General features: G+C 40.0%; 1 protein-coding gene and 1 pseudogene across 1 annotated transcript in view; one reads left to right on the forward strand and one right to left on the reverse strand.

The window, feature by feature from the left end:
• Positions 1 to 22,434, forward strand: part of RIT2 (Ras like without CAAX 2) — a 599,180-nt gene that overhangs the window by 126,140 nt on the left and 450,606 nt on the right.
• On the reverse strand, positions 1,910 to 2,934 carry LOC136132979 (mitochondrial genome maintenance exonuclease 1 pseudogene; annotated as a pseudogene).

Below are 22,434 nucleotides of genomic sequence, written 5' to 3' on the forward strand. Positions count from 1 at the left end.
TATTGATATGTACCATATTATAAATTAAAACTACATTTTTATAAAACTGAATTTATTAAAAAGGTATAATAAATATTAATTTAAAATATATCATAACAAGTAACTTTAAAAAATTTATGTCTCTAGATAAATTGAGAAGAATGACATTATTTTACTTATTTTTAAATTTCCAAAGATATCTAGCTTAAAAGATGTTTGGAGTCACCTATTTACTTCTGTATTCAACATGCTTCAGTATATTTTGGTTGAGTATATGAAAAAAAAATCCATTTTAATACAGATAAGAAGTTGGAAAAAGAGAGAATCTCATTAATCCTGTGAAAGAATCTCTCAGACTGCTAGGGGTTATATGACCATACTTTGAGAACCACTGCTCTAGGCAGAATAAAAACAATTCAATTCTGTAAATGTTAATAGAACAAAGGAGCAACCACCTGTGTCATCTGATAGCAAAGTTCTTCCAGTCCCCAAGTAGACAAGGCCCTGAGCTATCAGCTGTTTGGAAGCCAGTATAAGAAGTCCCGCTGTAGGCAGACCTCATCTCAGGGCTGTACTGGGGTGAAAACATGTTTGTCTTAGAGGTTGGATGAAATCCAGCCCAGGTAGTGGATCGAGCAAGTGGAAAAAGAACAAATGTTCATGTCACCATAACAAATCCAACATAAAAAACCAACCTGTGATATGTTGAAACTTAATAATAAAATCTCCCCTAAACTGTGCATCTCCTTCAAATTTATTTTGTGTCAGATAATTTTGTTGACTAATTCTAACCCCCATGTATTTTTTCATTGAACAGATGTCATAGCAGGTCCAACTCATTTAATACTTTTTTAATTGTAAAATTTATTATTCAAACTAAAATATAACATTGTTGCATTATTATTTTTTTTTTACTTTACTCACATCTTGTATTTGATTTCTTATAATTAATGGCTAATGAAGGAAAAAGGTGTTTGTAGCACGCTACTATTTTAAAACAGCAACTGTAATTTAAATGCTAACCTACTTCATAAAACAGGGAGCCTTCCCCCAAGGCTGTAGTGGGCATTTATTTAAGTTTCCTGAACCCAGTGACAACTAATCAATTTTATTACTTATCAAACATAGAAAAAATTACATGTTATTATTTTTCCCCATAGCTGAAAAATTCAACAAACAATAAATACATTTTCTCCACGTACACAATTCCTTGACTCAAACCAGAAGATAGCTACCAAAATACCTACAATTACGATTCTCAGACTGGAGCCTGGCTGCTCCTGAGTGTTATTTGGTGGGATGCCAAGGGGCATAGACCACGATATAGTGAGTATACTCCATCTTTCCAGAGAGCAATGTTTACTTGAGGCTAAGAAATCACGTTTATTTTTCAAAAATGTCAAATGGGAGCTTTTTCCCCCCAAATGAAATACAGGGAACCCCATACATAAAACAAGTTTTAGGAGCCCACACTGGCAGCAGTAGTTAGCTGATATGAATTCTCACTGCACATACACACTGTGGGTGCACAGCCCTCCCTGCTGGCGTGCCCCGGGGGAAATGCTCTGTGCACTAGGCCTCACCACCCTGAATCTCTCAGTTCAAAGACTGGGCATCCTGCCCGGAACACAAAAAGGTCTACAGGGGTCCAAGAGGCACCAACACTGTGCCAATGCTGCTTACCATTTTTTTGGGTAAATGCTAGTCAGAGGTAGCAGAGCTGGTCTTTTATGTGCCGAAGTCTGGCTTTTTAATTTAACTTTTCCGGCTTTGCCTTTTTGGTTGCAATAAATTTCAACAAATTACTAGTTCAACTTGTGTTACTGCAGGTCTCAGACCCTGTGGCACCTCATTCTAGATCACAGGAAACAGCAATAAATATTCCCAAAATGTGAGAAAGTCCTGAGCGTTCCCACACAGCTTCCTGCCCCTAATCTAGTTTCTGAATATTCAGGTTCTTTTCCTTCTTTGTATATTCTTCTAGTCGAAGTCACTTTGCCTAGTACTGGGAGCAGAGCTCTGCATCCATGAAATGTGGGTGGGCGGGGGACCCGTCTTTGTAGGCCACCACGATCAAGCCACACTGAACCTGAAAGCTGTAGTTGGCCTTATGGTTTATGGCACTGACATACACCACGACTTGCAGCGGGTTGTCAAATGCATTTCGGATGAAAGGCTTTGGTTTCTCAGATGTCTTCAGATCAGTCACACACAGCTTGCCCTGATAATCAGCCACACAGTTCAGCAGACCTACATACTTTAGGGTCTCACATTTAACAGCATTTTCCAGAGCCCACACTCCACTGACATCTCTCAGAACATGCTGGACCCTTTGGATGTAGCCAGATTTGAGGAGATTTTCATCTCTCTCTCTTAAGTTCCCCTGGGGTGAAAGTATGCTTTCCAAGGCTTCATGAAACCATTTCCCTTGTAAAAACATGTTTGAAGTATATTCTGCAAAACAATCCTCTCTCAGTTCCAGAATCATCCACTGTTTCCACCTCTCCAAACAGGAAAGCTGTTCTGAGTTCATGGTCTGCTGAAGGACTCAGGTCACCCTTGGTATCATATTCCTTTGCAAAGGGATTTTCAGAGGAACTGTAGGATCATTTGGTTTTCCGCTTTTCTCCGGATTGAAGAGAGGACCCCAGTTTCGTGGACCTCCTGCCTCTTCTTCTTGCTTTGGGGCCTTACACTTCCTCACAGGTCCATAGAGTAAAGCATCTTCCTCGAACAAAGGCTGTGGAGTCTGAGCGTGGCCTCTGAATGACAGAATGACAAGACAGACCTTACTAAATCAGAGTACTTTTTTGGGTCCTCTTCTTCATAACGGTTCACTTTTTTCTTCCCGCCACACATATAAGAGGAAGTGGAGAAGTCCACACTGGGGGCTGTTTCTACAGAAAACCCCTTTGAACTTATAAGCTGCCTGCAGATGGTCTGAAATACCTTCATCTTTAGATTTTTTTCACATCCCTCTAGCTTACTCCTAATGTCAAGGGTCTTTTTAATTTTTGCTTTTCTCGGAAGCCGGCACGCTCTGTCGTCTCCAGGGCATGACGACACCGTGGGCTGGTACTTTAGTCGGTCCCGCGCTTTGGTCTTGACTTAGGCCCTTGCATTAATTTTTTAATATTTCATCTATCTGGGTTTGCTCCATCATTCCAGCCTAACGGGATTACAATAAAATTTGCTTCTGAAACCCAGTCTATTAGCTTTTAAATTTATGTCATTTTACACTGTTGTGGATAAAAAGCATATAGTTTAAAATTATGTATAAACCAAAAATTGCCCTGAAGGAGTATAGTATTATAAAAGTTATAATAATTATTTAGAAATCATCTAGGTAAGGCCAAGGAAAAAGTGTGACTTTTATTTAGAGTATAGTCCATCCCCCTTTTCAGAGCTTTTTCTGCCTGGCTGAAGCATCTATTGTATCATGAAGGACTGTAAAACCTGATAGAAGATAATTGAAACTGCACTCCTTCTTGCATGGGACTCAAACCCAGCTAAAACTCAGATTGGGACTTGAACGTATGATTCCTGACTAGGAGGGGCCTCAAACACACTGTCTTGATTAAAACTGCTCACTTGTTTTCAGGACTTAGTGAAGCTCAGGTTCTTTTGTCTCATTCTTTGCAGAAAGAATTCACTGTGGGGCAAAGAGTGAATTTATTAGCATAGGATACTTGTGAGCGATACAAGCAGACTGGCAAGGGAGCACAGCAGCCCCAAGAACAAAGAGTACTAAACTTTTATAATCAAAGAAAAAGTGGGGAGGGGAGAAGACCATCTTCTTCCTCATTCTTGGGCAGACGTCAAGGCTTACATTATTAGTTCATCCCTTGGCCTTTTATGGTTTAACTGTGACTCTCATGGCACTATTTAAATCATATGTATATTAACAAGAGGGTAGTAACATATACTAAAATATGGTAATTCATCTCAGGTTTCCGTATATTGTTCCCTTTCAACTAGTTTTTTTTTTTTTTCCCCCTTTCACCTATATTTCTGTCTTGGCTACATGCAGAAATGCTACTCTCCAAGGACTATTAACTCTCTGACTTCATGTAACAAGATTCAGGCCCCATATCTATTGTCTTGTGTTTTGATTATCAGGACTTCTGGCTTGAGTGTGTCTGACACTTGATACACCTGGTCTTCCTTCAAGGAAGTGCAGATTGTTGCTAGGTTACTGGATTCTTTTCTTGAATGATTATTAGCTTACAACAGTTTCCCAAACTCCCTTAAAATTCCCTTCCTGTCCTTAATTTCCTAGTGGGATTTTTAAACTGACTATTTAATTATACTACTCTATCCCTATCATAATGATGTTTTCAAAAGAGAATAAAGGAACCCAGAATCAAGCAAGGCACAAAGCACTGAATGGGAAATTTCAGGCAGAAAGAAGAAATATGTAATGGGGCAGGAGAAAATTGTTCAAACCCTCCAATGCTCTTCTGGTAATGTAAGCAGCTGACTAGTTTAGGGCAGGAAAATTCTTTTCCTGTGAGCATCTTAGGTTCTCACACTGGGGCCCTGTAATTTGGACTGACAAAAGATGTTAGCAAGAGAAAACATATACATTTATTTAAGTTTTATATGACTCTGGAAACTTCATTATAAAATGAAGACCTGAAGAAGTGGTTAAGCTTGAGCATTTTTATAGTAGATTTGATGAAGTGTGGGAAGTCATGGAAAAATGTAATAGGATAAAAGGGTATGATGAGCTAAGGGTGGTAAATTGGAGGAACTTAGCAAGTCCTGTTAGTTCTGAGTCTCTCAGCATCCCTCCTTTAGAGATAAAGATTTTATTTTTCCTCCAGGTATGGCAGGGACAGCTCTCAGAAGAGGGTCTTATAATTTTAATTCACCTTAAAATGTTCACCATGTCAAGATGTCATATTTTGGGATAGCATGTTCTGAACCCTGTCACTAGCCTATGACCTAGTCTACAAAGAGTATTACAAAATTTCTAGAAAAAGATGGAGATTCATCAAATAAAGGAAAATGCTTAGCAAAGATACAATATTATAATAAACATTTAAATCACAGGTGTTTCATGGTTGGGACACCTTCTAAAACTATGAAAGAAAAACTTTCAGCCCCAAGGCATATGTTGTATATTAGTTACTAACATGATAAAATACCAGGAAATGCTTTAATGCAGGATCAGTTTGTCAAATAGAGTAAATTCTTACTATAGCAAATAATAAGAATATGAATTCTGTTATAGACTAGATTTTAATGTCTATGATAACTCCCAGGGTAAATGATACACATTATAAAATCTGAGCACTTTGGGACACTTTCTGCCCCATCACTCATTCACATGAATGAGACTCCAGTAATTATCTCCATTAATTATTATACTCTTTAAAATGGAGCTAAAGGAGAAGATATATTTACCTGTGTTAGTACATGTGTGCAGGATATCAACAAAATTTTATTTATCTAAGGAGATGAGGTTTATACTAAATGATAAAATACTTGGGAAATTATTGGTGAAAATATAGTTTTCCTTTTTGTTTCATTAAGTACAAATTAATCTGTCAGTATAGACCAAATAACTAATGACTGGTAATACTGAGTTTTAATATCTATCACTTCTTTGTGTGTCCCATCAATCATTCTTGAAAATCACTCAGTGAAGATAAATATAATTTTTAATATCCTGAAAATTATAATTTGTATGTTAGTGGAAGGTTTATGAGGAGAAGAAAATAAAGGGAAGTGATTGACAGCATTCCACAGAAGGGGAAATCCTCAGAAAAATGGAGAATTTTGAAAGCTGTCTCTCCCATGTACTGACAACACCCTAGCTTAGTGTCATACCCCCAAACAAATGGTGCCATTTTCTAATCTATTCCTCAACCTCCAAATCTCAATCCCTTCATTCTCAACCATCCTCATCCTATATCCACACATGTATAGGAATATGGGAACACACCAGGCCTTCAATAAATTTATAACTAACTGAGCAAATTAAATTACATTCTCACATTACCTGTACACCTTTGAACTATGATGGTTCTGTTCTAAGAAAATAATCATGAGTGAAGAAAACCCAACTCTTGAAGGCATAAGTTTGGCAATTCCTTGGGTTACTGCATCTAGATATAAATATGTTGAATTATGCAATTAATTTACAAGTCACCAAACCACTATTGCTGAATTCCTCTTTCTAAATGTTAATTTTATATAATATTAGAACCTGAAATACCCTTAAAGAAAACAGAAAAGAACCCCATTCGTGTTAGAAATGCATAAATTAGTAAAAAAAAGAATAGTGGCATTAGAGTGGAGATTAGGACTCCTCTTACCTAATTTCTGATTCAGCATTCCTTCCAGTCTACCCAACAGTTCAAACTCTTCAGTATTAACTGCTATAAAGAGTGAGAGGAGGAGAAGATGGCTGAAGAGTAAGACGCGGAGATCACCTTCCTCCCAACAGATATACCAGAAATACATCTACACGTGGAACAACTCCTACAGAACACCTACTGAACACTGGCAGAAGACCTCAGACCTCCCAACAGGCAAGAAACCCCCCCCCCCCCGTACCTGGATAGGGCAAAAGAAAATAGAATAAAGAGAGAGAAAAGGATAGGGACGGGATCTGCACCAATGGGAGGGAGATGTGAAGGAGGAAAGGTTTCCACACACTAGGAAGCCCCTTCATGGGCGGAGACTGCGGTAAGCGGAGGGGGAAAGCTTCAGAGCCATGGAGGAGAGCACAGCAACAGGGGTGCGGGAGGCAAAGCAGAGAGATTCCTGCACAGAGGATCAGTGCTGACCGGCACTCACCAGCCCGAGAGGCTTGTCTGCTCCCCCAACGGGGTGGGCGGGGCTGGGACCAGAGGCTTGGGCTTCGGTCAGAACGCAGGGAGAGGACTGGGTTTGGCGACGTGAACACAGCCTGCAAGAGATTAGTGCACCACAGCTGGCTGGGAGGGACTCCGGGAAAAAGTCTGGACCTACCGAAGAGGCAAGATAATTTTTCTTCCCTCTTTGTTTCCTGGTGCACGAGGAGAGGGGATTAAGAACGCTGCTTAAAGGAGCTCTAGAGATGGGCGCGAGCCACAGCTAAAAGCGCGGATCCCAGAGACAGGCATGAGACGCTAAGGCTGCTGCTGCCACCACCAAGAAGCCTGTGTGGGAGCACAGGTCACTATCCACAAACACCTTCCGGGGAGCCTGTGCAGCCCACCACTGCCAGGGTCCCGGGATCCAGGGACAACTTCCCCAGGAGAACGCACAGCACGCCTAAGGCTGTCACACTAGCCTCTGCCGCCACAGGTTGGCCCTGCATTCCATGCCCCTCCCTCCCGCCGGCCTGAGTGAGCTAGAGCCCCCAAATCAGCTGCTCCTTTAACCCCATCCTCTCTGAGCTAAGAACAGACGCCCTCCAGCGACCTACACACAGAGGCGGGGCCAAATCCAAAGCTGAGCCCCTGGGAGCTGGGAGAACAAAGAAGAGAAAGGGAAATCTCTCCCAGCAGCCTCAGAAGTAGCGGATTAAAGCTCCACAATCAATTTCATGTACCCTGCATCTGTGGAATACATGAAGAGACAACAAATCATCACAAATTAAGGAGATGGACTTTGAGAGCAAGATTTATGATTTTTTCCCCTTTTCCTTTATTTGTGAGTGTGTACGTGTATGCTTCTGTGTGAGATTTTGTCTGTATAGCTTTGCTTCCACCATTTGTCCGAGCGTTCTATCCACCCGTTTTTTGTTTGGTTGTTTTTTAATTTTTTTCTTAATAATTACTTTTTATTTTAATAACTTTATTTTATTTTACTTTATCTTCATTCTTTCTATCCTTCCTTCCCTCCTTTAGACAACGAATCATCACAAAATGAGGAGGTGGACTTTGAGAGCAAGATTTATGAATTTTTCCCCTTTTCCTCTTTTCGTGAGTGTGCATGTGAATGCTTCTGTGTGAGATTTTGTCTGTATAGCTTTGGTTCCACCACTTGTCCTAGGGCTCTATCCGTCTGTATTTTTTGTTTGTTTGTTTCTTTGTTTTTTCTCTTAATAATTATATTTTTACTTTAATAACTTCATTATATTTTACCTTACTTTATTTTATTTTACTGTAACTTCCTTTCCTTTTTCCTTCCTTCCCTACTTCCTTCCTTCCTTCTTGCTCCCTACCACACTTCCTTCCCCCATCATTTCTTTCTTTCTTTTTTTTTTCTTTCTACTTCTACTAATTTTTTCTTTCTACTTTTTATCCCTTTTAATCTGAGCCGTGTGGATGAAAGGCTCTTGGTGCTCCAGCCAGGAGTCAGTGCTGTGCCTCTGAGGTGGGAGGGCCAACTTCAGGACACTGGTCCACAAGAGACTTCCCAGCTCCACATAATATCAAATGGCAAAAATCTCCCAGAGATCTCCATTTCAACACCAGCACCCAGCTTCACTCAATGACCAGCAAGCTACAGTGCTAGACATCCTATGCCAAACATCAACAAGACAGGAACACAATCCCATCCATTAGCAGAGAGGCTGAATAAAATCATAATAAGTCCACAGACACCCCAAAACACACCACCAGTCATGGACCTGCCCACCAGAAAGACAAGATTCAGCCTCATCCACCAGAACACAAGCACTAGTCACCTCCACCAGGAAGCTTACACAACCCACTGAATGAACCTTAACCACTGGGGACAGACACCAAAAACAATGGGAACTACGAACCTGCAGCCTGCAAAAAGGAGACCACAAACACAGTAAGATAAGCAAAATGAGAAGACATAAAAACACACTGCAGATGAAGGAGCAAGATAAAAACCCACCAGACCTAACAAATGAAGAGGAAATAGGCAGTCTACCTGAAAAAGAATTCAGGATAATGATAGTAAAGATAATCCAAAATCTTGGAAATAGAGTAGACAAAATGCAAGAAACATTTAACAAGGACCTAGAAGAACTGAAGATGAAACAAACAATGATTAGCAACACAATAAATGAAATTAAAAATACTCTAGATGGGATCAATAGGAGAATAACTGAGGCAGAAGAACGGATAAGTGACCTGGAAGATAAAATAGTGGAAATAACTACTGCAGAACAGGGTAAAGGAAAAGGATAAAAAGAACTGAGGACAGTCTCAGAGACCTCTGGGACAACATTAAATGCACCAATATTCGAATTATAGGGGTTCTAGAAGAAGAAGAGAAAAAGAAAGGGACTGAGAAAATATTTGAAGAAATTATAGTTGAAACTTCCCTAATATGGGAAAGGAAATAGTTAATCAAGTCCAGGAAGCACAGAGAGTCCCATACAGGAAAAATCCAAAGAGAAATATGCCAAGACACATATTAATCAAACTGTCAAAAATTAAATACAAGGAAAATATATAAAAAGCAGCAAGGGAAAATAACACACAAGGGAATCCCCATAAGGGTAACAGCTGATCTCTCAGCAGAAACCCTACCAGCCAGAAGGGAGTGGCAGGACATACTGAAAGTGATGAAGGACAAAAACCTGCAACCAAGACTATTCTACCCAGCAAGGATCTCATTCAAATTTGATGGAGAAATTAAAACCTTTACAGACAAGCAAAAGCTGAGAGAGTTCAGCACCACCATACCAGCTTTACAACAATTGCTAAAGGAACTTCTCTAGGCAAGATAGAAAAGAGAAGGAAAAGAACTACCATAATGAACACAAAACAATTAAGAAAATGGGAATAGGAACATACACATCGATAATTACCTTAAATTTAAATGGACTAAATGCTCCCACCAAAAGAACAGATTGGCTGAATGTATACAAAAAGAAGAACCATATATTTGCTGTCTACAGAGACACACTTCAGACCAAGAGACACATACAGACTGAAAGTAAGGGGATGGAAAAAGGTACTTCATGCAAATGGAAACCAAAAGAAAGCTGGAGTCGAAATTCTCATATAAGACAAAATAGACTTTAAAATAAGGGCTATTAGAACAGACAAAGAAGGACACCACATAATGATCAAGGGATTGATCCAAGAAGAAGGTATAACAATTGTAAATATTTATGCACCCAACATAGGAACACCTCAGTACATAAGGCAAATAATAACAGCCATATGAGGGACCTTGAAGATGGAGGAAGAGTAAGACGCGGAGATCACCCTCCTCCCCACAGATACACCAGAAATACATCTACATGTGGAACAACTCCTACAGAACACCTACTGAAGGCTGGCAGAAGACCTCAGACCTCCCAAAAGGCAAGAAACTCCCCACGTAACTGGGTAGGGCAAAAGAAAAAAAGAAAGAACAGAGACAAAAGAATAGGGATGGCACCTGCACCAATGGGAGGGAGCTGTGAAGGAGGAAAAGTTTCCACACACTAGGAAGCCACTTCGTGGACGGAGACTGCAGGAGGCGGAGTGGGGAGCTTCGGGGCTGTGGAGGAGTGCACAGCAACGGGTACGGAGGCCAAAGCAGGGAGATTTCCGCACAGAGGATCGGTGCCGACCGGCACTCACCAGCCCGAGAGGCTTGTCTGCTCACCCGCCGGGGCGGGCGGGCCTGTGAGCTGAGGCTCGGGTTTCGGTTTCGGACGGAGCGCAGGGAGAGGACTGGGTTTGGCGGCTTGAACATAGCCTGAAGGGGTTAGTGCAGCACGGCTAGCCACGAGGAAGTCCGGGGAAATGTCTGCACCTGCCGAAGAGGCAAGAGACTTTTTCTTACCTTTTTCTTTCCTGGTGCGCGAGGAGAGGGGTTTAAGAGCACTGCTTAAAGGAACTCCAGAGATGGGCACGAGCCACAGCTAAAAGCGCGAACCCCAGAGATGGGCATGAGCCGTGGCTAAAAGCGTGGACCCCAGGGACGGGCGGGAGACGCTAAGGTTGCTGCTGCTGCCACCAAGGGGCCTGTGTTCGAGTACAGGTCACTCACCACACCCCTGTTCCGCGGAGCCTGTGCAGCCCGCCACTGCCAGGTTCCCGGGATCCAGGGACAACTTCCCTGGGAGAAAGCACGGCGGGCCTCAGGCTGGTGCAACGTCACACCAGGCTCTGCCGCTGTAGGTCCGCCCCGCACGCCGTGCCCCTCCCTCACCCCTGGCCTGAGTGCGCCAGAGCCCCTGAATCAGCGGCTCCTTTAACCCCGTCCTGTCTGAGCAAAAAACAGACGCCCTCCAGCGACCTACACGCAGAGGCAGGGCCAAATCCAAAGCTGAGCCCCTGTGAGCTGTGAGAACAAAGAAGGTAAAGGGAAAACTCTCCCAGCAGCCTCAGAAGCAGCGGATTAAAGCTCCACAATCAACTTGATGTACCCTGCATCTGTGGAATACCTGAATAGACAAGGAATGATCCCAAACTGAGGAGGTGGACTTTTGGAGCAAGATCTATGATTTTTTTCCCTTTTCCTCTTTTTGTGAATGTGTATGCTTCTGTGTGAGATCTTGTCTGTATAGTCTTGCTTCCACCATTTGTCCTAGGGTTCTGTCCCTCCATGGTTTTTTAAAATTTTTTTCTCTTAATAATTAATTTTAATAACTTTATTATTTTACCTTCTTTCTTTCTTTTTTTTCTTTCTTCCTTCCTTCCTTCCTTCCTTCCTTTCTTTCTTTCTTTCTTTCTTTCTTTCTTTCTTTCTTTCTTTCTTTCTTTCTTTCCTTCCTTCTTTCCTTCCTTCCCTCCTTTAGACAATCATCCCAAATTGAGGAGGTGGTCTCTGAGAGCAAGATTTATGATATTTCCCCGTTTACCTATTTTTGTGTGGGTGTATGTGTATGCTTCTGTGTATGATATTGCCTGTATAGCTTTGCTTCCAACATTTGTCCTAAGGTTCTATCCGTCCCTTTTTTTTTTCTAAATAAGTATTTTTTAATTCAATAACTTTATTATACTTTATTTTAACTGTATCTTCTTTCTTTCTGTCATTTCTCCTTCTTTCCCTCCTTCCTTCCTTCCTACCTCCCTCCTTTCTTTCCTTCTTGCCTTCTTTCCTTCTTTGCTTTTCTTTCTTTCTTTCTTTCTTTCTTTCTTTCTTTCTTTCTTTCTTTCTTTCTTTCTTTCTTCCCTCCATCCTTCCCTCCTTTCCTTCTTTCTTTCCTCATACTTCTACTAATTCTCTGCACTTTTTCTACCTTTCATTCTGAGCCGTGTGCATGAAAGACTCTTGGTGCTCCAGCCAGCAGGCAGGGCTCTGCCTCTGAGGTAGGAGAGCCAACTTCAGGACACTGGTCAACAAGAGACCTCCCAGCTCCACATAATATCAAATGGTGAAAATCTCCTAGAGACCTCCATCTTAACACCAGCACCCAGCTTCACTCAACGACCAGCAAGCCACAGTGCTGGACAACCTATGCCAAACAACTAGCAAAACAGGAACACAACCCCACCCATTAGCAGAGAGCCTGCCAAAAATCATAATAAGGCCACAGACACCCCAAAACACACCACCAGACGTGAACCTGCCCACTAGAGAGACAAGATACAACCTCATCCACCACAACACAGGCACTAGTCCCCTCCACCAGGAAACTTACACAACCCATTAAACCAGCCTTAGCCACTGGAGACAGACATCAAAAACAGCGGGAACTACGAATGTGCAGCCTGCAAAAAGGAGACCACAAACACAGTAAGATAAGCAAAATGAGAAGACAGGAAAACACACAGCAGATAAAGGACCAAGATAAAAACCCACCAGACCTAACAAATGAAGAGGAAATAGGCAGTCTACCTGAAAAACAATTCAGAATAATGAGAGTAAGGATGATCCGAAATATTGGAAATAGAAGCGAAAAAAAGCAAGAAACAGTTAACAAGGACCTAGAAGAAATAAAGATGAAACAAACAACGAGGAACAACACAATAAATGAAATTAAAAGTACTCTAGATGGGATCAATAGGAGAATAACTGAGGCAGAAGAACGGATAAGTGACCTGGAAGATAAAATAGTGGAAATAACTACTGCAGAGCAAAATAAAGAATAAAGAATGAAAAGAACTGAGGACAGTCTCAGAGACCTCTGGGACAACATTAAACACACCGACATTCAAATTATAGGGGTTCCAGAAGAAGAAGAGAAAAAGAAAGAGACTGAGAAAATATTTGAAGAGATTATAGTTGAAAACTTCCCTAATATGGGAAAGGAATAGTTAATCAAGTCCAAGAAGTACAGAGAGTCCCATACAGGATAAATACAAAGAGAAATATGCCAAGACACATATTAATCAAACTGTCAAAAATTAAATACAAAGAAAGCATATTAAAAGCAGCAATGGAAAAACAACAAATAACACACAAGGGAATCCCCATAAGGTTAACAGCTGATCTCTCAGCAGAAACCCTACAAGCCAGGACGGAGTAGCAGGACATACAGAAAGTGATGAAGGAGAACAACCTGCAACCAAGACTACTCTACCCAGCAAGGATCTCATTCACATTTGATGGAGAAATTGAAACCTTTACAGACAAGCAAAAGCTGAGAGAGATCAGCACCAACAAACCAGCTTTACAACAGATGCTAAAGGAACTTCTCTAGACAAGACACACAAGAGAAGGAAAAGACCTATAATAACGAACCCAAAACAATTTTGAAAATGGGAATAGGAACATACATATCGATAATTACATTAAATGTAAATGGATTAAATGCTCCCACCAAAAGACACAGATTGGCTGAATGGATACAAAAACAAGACCCTTATATATGCTGTCTACAAGAGACCCACTTCAGACCTAGAGACACATACAGACTGAAAGTAAGGGGATGGAAAAAGATATTCCATGCAAATGGAAACCAAAAGAAAGCTGGAGTAGCAATTCTCATATCAGACAAAATAGACTTTAAAATAAGGACTATTAAAAGAGACAAGGACACCACAGAATGATCAAGGAATCGATCCAAGAAGAAGATATAACAATTGTAAATATTTATGCACCCAACATAGGAGCCCCTCAATACATAAGGCAAATACTAACAGCCATAAAAGGGGAGATCGACAGTAACATGTTCCTAGTAGGGGATTTTAACACCCCACTTTCACCCATGGACAGATCATCCAAAATGAAAATAAATAAGGAAGCACAAGCTTTAAATGATACATTAAACATGATGGACTTAATTGCTATTTCTAGGACACTCCATCCAAAAACAACAGAATACACAGTTTTCTCAAGTGCTCATGGAATATTCTCCAGGATAGATCATATCTTGGGTCACAAATAAAGCCTTGGTAAATTTAAGAAAATTGAAACTGTATCAAGTATCTTTTCTGACCACAACGCCATGAGACTAGATATCAATTACAGGAAAAGATCTGTAAAAAACACAAACATATGGAGGCTAAGCAATACACTACTTAATAATGAAGTGATCACTGAAGAAATCAAAGAGGAAATTAAAAAATACCTAGAAACAAATGACAATGGAGACACAACGACCCAAAACCTATGGGATGAAGCAAAAGCAGTTCTAAGGGGGAAGTTTATAACAATACAAGCCCACCTTAAGAAGCAGGAAACATCTCGAATAAACAACCTAATCTTGCACCTCAAGCAATTAGAGAAAGAAGAAGAAAAAACACCCAAAGTTAGCAGAAGGAAAGAAATCATAAAAATCAGATCAGAAATAAATGAAAAACAAATGAAGGAAACAATAGCAAAGATCAATAAAACTAAAAGCTGGTTCTTTGAGAAGATAAACAAAATAGATAAACCACTAGCCAGACTCATCAAGAAAAAAAGGGAGAAGTCTCAAATCAATAGAAGTAGAAATGAGAAAGGAGAAATAACAACTGACACTGCAGAAATAAAAAAGATCATGAGAGATTACTACAAACAACACTATGCCAATAAAATGGACAATCTGGAAGAAATGGACAAATTCTTAGAAATGCACAAGCTGCCAAGACTGAATCAGGAAGAAATAGAAAATATGAACAGACCAATCACAAGCACTGAAATTGAAACTGTGATTAAAAATCTTCCAACAAACAAAAGCCCAGGACCAGATGGCTTCACAGTCAAATTGTATCAAACATTTAGAGAAGAGCTAACACCTATCCCTCTGAAACTCTTCCAAAATATAGCAGAGGGAGGAACACTCCCAAATTCCTTCTACGAGGCCACCATCACCTTGATACCAAAACAAGACAAAGATGTCAAAAAAAAGAAAATTACAGGTCAATATCACTGATGAACATAGATGCAAAAATCCTCAACAAAATACTAGCAAACAGAATCCAACAGCACATTAAAAGGATCATATACCATGATCATGTGGGGTTTACTCCAGGAATGTAAGGATTCTTCAATATACTCAAATCTATCAATGTGATAAACCATATTAACAATTGAAGGAGAAAAACCATATGATCATCTCAATAGATGCAGAGAAAGCTTTTGACAAAATTCAACACCGATTTATGATAAAAACCCTGCAGATAGTAGTCATAGAGGGAACTTTCCTCAACATAATAAAGGCCATATATGACAAGACCACAGCAAACATCGTCCTCAGTGGTGAAAAACTGAAAGCATTTCCACTAAGATCAGGAACAAGACAAGGTTGCCCACTCTCACCACTCTTATTCAACATAGTTTTGGAAGTGTTAGCCACAGCAATCAGAGAAGAAAAGGAAATAAAAGGAATCCAAATCAGAAAAGAAGAAGTAAAGCTGTCACTGTTTACAGATGACATGATACTATACATAGAGAATCCTAAAGATGCTACCAGAAACCTACTAGAGCTAATCAATGAATTTGGTAAAGTAGCAGGATACTAAATTAATGCACAGAAATCTCTGGCATTCCTATACACTAATGATGAAAAATCTGAAAGTGAAATCAAGAAAACACTCCCATGTACCATTGCAACAAATAGAATAAAATACCTAGGAATAAACCTACTGAAGGAGACAAAAGACCTGTGTGCAGAAAATTATAAGACACTGATGAAATAAATTAAAGATGATACAAATAGATAGAGAGATATACCATGTTCTTGGATTGGAAGAATCAATAATGTGAAAATAACTCTACTACCCAAGGCAATGTATAGATTCAATGCAATCCCTATCAAACTACCACTGGCATTTTTCACAGAACTAGAACAAAAAATTTCACAATTTTTATGGAAACACAGATGACCCCCGAATAGCCAAAGCAATCTTGAGAACAAATAATGGAGCTGGAGGAATCAGCCTCCCTGACTTCAGACTATACTACAAAGCTACAGTAATCAAGACAGTATGGTACTGGCACAAAAACAGAAAGATAGATCAATGGAACAGGATAGAAAGCCCAGAGATAAACCCATGCACATATGGACACCTTATCTTTGATAAAAGTGGCAGAAATGTAGAGTGGAGAAAGGACAGCCTCTTCAATAAGTGGTGCTGGGAAAACTGGACAGGTACATGTAAAAGTATGAGATTAGATCACTAACACCATACACAAAAATAAGCTCAAAACGGATTAAAGACCTAAATGTAAGGCCAGAAACTATCAAACTCTTAGAGAAAAACATAGACAGAACACTCTATGACATAAATCACAGCAAGATCTTTTCTGACCCACCTCCTAGAGTAATGGAAATAAAAACAAAAATAAACAAATGGGACCTAATGAAACTTCAAAGCTTTTGCTCAGCAAAGGATACCATAAACAAGACCAAAATACAACCCTCAGAATGGGAGAAAATATTTGCAAATGAAGCAACTGACAAAGGATTAATCTCCAAAATTTACAAGTAGCTCATGCAGCTCAGTACCAAAAAAACAAACAACCCAATCCAAAAATGGGCTGAAGACCTAAATAGACATTTCTCCAAAGAAGATATACAGACTGCCAACAAACACATGAAAGAATGCTCAACATCATTAATCATTAGAGAAATTCAAATCAAAACTACAATGAGATATCATCTCAAACCAGTCAGAATGGCCATCATCAAAAAATCTAGAAACCGTAAATGCTGGTGAGGGTGTGGAGAAAAGGGAACACTCTTGAACTGCTGGTGGGAATGTGAATTGGTTCAGCCACTATGGAGAACAGTATGGAGGTTCCTTAAAAAACTACAAGTAGAACTACCATATGACCCAGCAATACCACTACTGGGCATATACCCTGAGAAAACCGTAATTTAAAAAGAGTCATGTACCAAAATATTCATTGTAGCTCTATTTACAATAGCCCAGAGATGGAAACAACCTAAGTGCCCATCATCAGATGAATGGTTAACGAAGATGTGGCACATATATACAATGGAATATTACTCAGCCATAAAAAGAAATGAAATTGAGCTATTTGTAATGAGGTGAATAGACCTAGAGTCTGTCATACAAAGTGAAGTAAGTCAGAAAGAAAAAGACAAATACCATATGCTAACACATATATATGGAATTTAAGAAAAAAAAATGTCATGAAGAACCTAAGGGTAAGACAGGAATAAAGACGCAGACCTACTGGAGAACGGACTTGAGGATATGGGGAGGGGGAAGGGTGAGCTGTGACAGGGCGAGAGAGAGTCATAGACATATACACACTAAGAAACGTAAGGTAGACAGCTAGTGGGAAGCAGCCGCATGGCACAGGTATATTGGCTCAGTGCTTTGTGACAGCCTGGAGGGGTGGGATAAGTATAGTGGGAGGGAGGGAGACGCATGAGTGAAGACTTATGGAAACATATGTATATGTATAACTGATTCACTTTGTTATAAAGCAGAAACTAACACAACATTGTAAAGCAATTATACTCCAATAAAGATGTTAAAAAAAATAATAACAGCCATAAAAGGGGAAATCGACAGTAACACATTCATAGTAGGGGACTTTAACACTCCACTTTCACCAATGGACAGATCATCCAAAATGAAAATAAATAAGAAAACCAAGCTTTAAATGATACATTAAAGAAGATGGACTTAATTGATATTTATAGGACATTCCATCCAAAAACAACAGAATAAACATTTTTTCTCTAGTGCTCATGGAACCTTCTCCAGAATACATCATATTTTGGGTCACAAATCAAGCCTTGGTAAGTTTAAGAAAATTGAAATTCTATCAAGTATCTTTTCCGACCACAACGTTATGAGACTAGATATCAATTACCGGAAAAGATCTGCAAAAAATACAAACACATGGAGGCTAAACAATACACTATCTAATAACGAAGTGATCACTGAAGATATCAAAGAGGAAATTTAAAAATACCAGAAACAAATAACAATGGAGACACGACGGCCCAAAATCTATGGGATACAGCAAAAGCAGTTCTAAGAGGGAGGTTTATAGCAATACAACCCCACCTTAAGAAACAGGTAACAACTCGAATAAACAACCTAACCTTGCACCTAAAGCAATTAGAGAAAGAAGAACAAAAATACCCCAAAGTTAACAGAAGGAAAGAAATCAGATCAGAAATAAATAAGAAAGAAATGAAGGAAAGGAGAGCAAAGATCCATAAAAATAAAAGCTGGTTCTTTGAGAAGATAAACAAAATTGATAAGCCATTAGCCGGACTCATTAGGAAAAAAAGGGAGAAGACTCAAATCAACAGAATTAGAAATGAAAAACGAGAAATAACAACTGACACTGCAGAAATACAAAAGATCATGAGAGATTACTACAAACAACTCTATGCCAATAAAATGGATAACCCGGAAGAAATGGACAAATTCGTAGAAATGCACTACCTGCCAAGACTGAATCAGGAAGAAATAGAAAATATGAACAGACCAATCACAAACACGGAAATTGAATCTGTGATTAAAAATCTTCCAACAAACAAAAGCCCAGGACCAGATGGCTTCAAAGGCAAATTCTAGCAAACATTTAGAGAAGAGCTTACTCCTATGCTTCTCAAACTCTTCCAAAATATAGCAGAGAGAGGAACACTCCCAAACTCATTCTACGAGGTCACCATAACCCTGATACCAAAACCAGACAAGGATGTCACAAAGAAAGAAAACTACAGGTCGATATCACTGATGAACATAGATGCAAAAATCCTCAACAAAATACTAGCAAACAGAATCCAACAGCACATTAAAAGGATCATACACCATGATCAAGTGGGGTTTATTCCAGGAATGCAAGGATTCTTCAATATATGCAAATCAATCAACGTGACACACCATATTAACACACTGAAGGAGAAAAAACTATATGATCATCTCAATAGATGCAGAGAAAGCTTTCAACAAAATCAACACCGATTTATGATAAAAACCCTGCAGAAAGTAGGCACAGAGGGAACTTTCCTCAACATAATAAAGGCCATATATGACAAACCCACAGCCAACATCGTCCTCAATGGTGAAAAACTGAAAACATTTCCACTAAGCTCAGGAACAAGACAAGGTTACCCACTCTCACCACCTTATGCAATATAGTTTTGGAAATTTTAGCTACAGCAATCAGAGAAGAAAAGGAAATGAAAGGAATCCAAATCAGAAAAGAAGAAGTAAAGCTGTCACTGTTTGCAGATGACATGATACTATGCATAGAGTCTGCTAAAGATGCTACCAGAAAACAATTGCTAATCAATGAATTTCATAAAGTAGCAGGATACAAAATCAATGCACAGAAATCTCTGGCATTCCTATACACTAATGATTAAAATTCTGAAAGTGAAATCAAGAAAACACTCCCATTTACCATTGCAACAAAAAGAATAAAATATCTAGGAATAAACCTACCTAAGGAGACAGAAGAACTGTATGCAGAAAATTATAAGACACTGATGAAAGAAATTAAAGATGATACAAATAGATGGAGAGATATACCATGTTCTTGGATGGGAAGAATCAGTATTGTGAAAATGACTCTACTACCCAAAGCAATCTACAGATTCAATGCAATCCCTATCAAACTACCACTGGCATTTTTCACAGAAGTAGAACAAAAAATATCACAATTTGTATGGAAACACAAAAGACCCCAAATAGCCAAAGCAATTTTGAGAACGAAAAATGGAGCTGGAGGAATCAGGCTCCCTGACTTCAGACTATACTACAAATCTGCAGTAATCAAGACAGTATGGTACTGGCACAAAAAACAGAAAGATAGATCAATGGAACAGGATAGAAAGCCCAGAGGTAAACCCACACACATATGGACACCTTATCTTTGATAAAGGAGGCAGGAATATACAGTGGAGAAAGCATAGCCTCTTTAATAAATGGTGCTGGGAAAGCTGGACAGGTACATGTAAAAGTATGAGATTAGATCAGTTCCTAACACCATACACAAAATTAAGCTCAAAACGGATTAAAGACCTAAATGTAAGGCCAGAAACTATCAAACTCTTAGAGGAAATCATAGGTAGAACACTCTATGACATAAAACACAGCAAAATCCTTTCTGGCCCACCTCCTAGAGAAATGGAAATAAAAACAAAAATAAACAAATGGGACCTAATGAAACTTCAAAGCTTTTGCTCAGCAAAGGAAACCATAAACAAGACCAAGAGACAGCCCTCAGAATGGGAGAAAATATTTGCAATTGTAGCAACTGACAAAGGATTAATCTCCAAAATTTATAAGCAGCCCATGCAGCTTAATAACAAAAAACAAAAAACCCATTCCAAAAATGAGCAGAAGACCTAAATAGACATTTCTACAAAGAAGATATACAGATGGCCAACAAACATATGGAAGAATGCTTAACATCACTAATCATTAGAGAAATCCAAATCAAAACTACAAGAGATATCATCTCACACCAGTCAGAATGGTCATCATTTAAAAATCTAGAAACAATAAATACTGGAGAGTGCGTGGAAAAAGGGACCCCTCTTGCACTGTTGGTGGGAATGTAAATTGATACAGCCACTGTGGAGAGCAGTATGGAGGTTCCTTAGAAAAGTACAAATAGAACTACCATATGACCCAGCAATCCCACTACTGGGCATATACCCTGAGAAAACCATAATTCAAAAAGAATCATGTACCAAAATATTCATTGCAGCTCTATTTACAATAGCCCAGAGATGGAAACAACCTAAGTGTCCATCATCTGATGAATGGATAAAGAAGATGTGGCACATATATACAATGGAATATTACTCAGCCATAAAAAGAAACGAAATTGAGCTATTTGTAATGACGTGGATAGACCTAGAGTCTGTCATACAGAGTGAAGTAAGTCAGAAAGAGTGAGACAAATACCATATGCTAACACATATATATGGAATTTAAGGAAAAAAATGTCATGAAGCACCTGAGGATATGGGGAGGAGGAAGGGTGAGCTGTGACAAAGCGAGAGAGAGGCATGGATGTATATACACTACCAAAGGTAAGGTAGATAGATAGTGGGAAGCAGTTGCATAGCACAGGGTGATCAGCTCGGTGCTTTGTGATCGCCTGGAGGGGTGGGATAGGGAGGGTTGGAGGGAGAGAGAAGCAAGAGGGAAGAGATATGGGAACATATGTATATATATATAACTGATTCATTTTGTTGTAAAACAGAAACTAACACACCATTGTAAAGCAACTATACTCCAATAAAGATGTTATAAAAAAGAGTGAAAGGAATAAAGATGGTGGATGAGTAGGAGTAAGTGGAGTTCATCTCTTCCCACAAATGTATCAACAATACATCTATGAATGGGATAGTTCTCACAGAACACCAGCTGAACACTAGCAAAGGACCTCAGACACCTAAAAGGACAAGAAAGATCCCCACATAACTGGGTAGGACAAAAGAAAGAAGGGATAAGGAAGAGGAGAGGGAGTGGGACGGGACCTGTGCCCCTGGGTGGGGGAACTGAAAGAGAGGGGAGGTTCCCACATCTAGGGAAGCCCCCTTACTGGCAGGGATATCAGTTGGAACAGAAGGGGAGCTTCCAGGGTTACCAGAGGAAAGTGCAGCAACTGGTCTGTAGCAGGCAGAACAGAGTAAGACCTACAGAGATTGTTGGCATCACAGCCCTACTTGTCCCAGGCTATGTGTATCCACCACTGTGGACAGGGGCTGGGTGTTGGAACGTGGGATTTGGAGAGCAAGCCCAGCATGAAGAAAGCTTTTGGCTGTGAGGAGACAGCCCAAGATGGTGGAAGTGAGGAAATCCACAACCGGAAATGCTTGTGGTGAAAACTTGGACCACCATAGAAATGAAGCACCATTGCTAAGTGACACACAAGGAGTGGGGCCACCATTGTAGCCTCTCTCCCCATGCTCCAGGCCCTGCCTCCCCAGACACTAACAAGGGCTCCCATGGTGTCTGGCTCTCTTGTGTCCAAGGCTGCTGGCAACCCCACATGCCCCATCCACACTGGGTCTCCTGCAACCCCAGAAGCCACCATCTCCTCCTCCATGGTGGGCTCTCATTCGACCCTGGCTGCCACTACATCCATGCCCCCTCCTCAACAGGGCAGACTCATGTGCTTTGGGGAAGCTTTGGGAGCAAACCCCTGTGGTTGGTTGAAATGCAGAGGTGTGGTTGAAACCACAGCTGACCCCCAGGGGCCATGCAACTAAGTAAGAAA

Source organism: Phocoena phocoena, chromosome 13 (genome assembly GCF_963924675.1).
Source record: "Phocoena phocoena chromosome 13, mPhoPho1.1, whole genome shotgun sequence".
Lineage (NCBI taxonomy): Eukaryota > Metazoa > Chordata > Mammalia > Artiodactyla > Phocoenidae > Phocoena > Phocoena phocoena.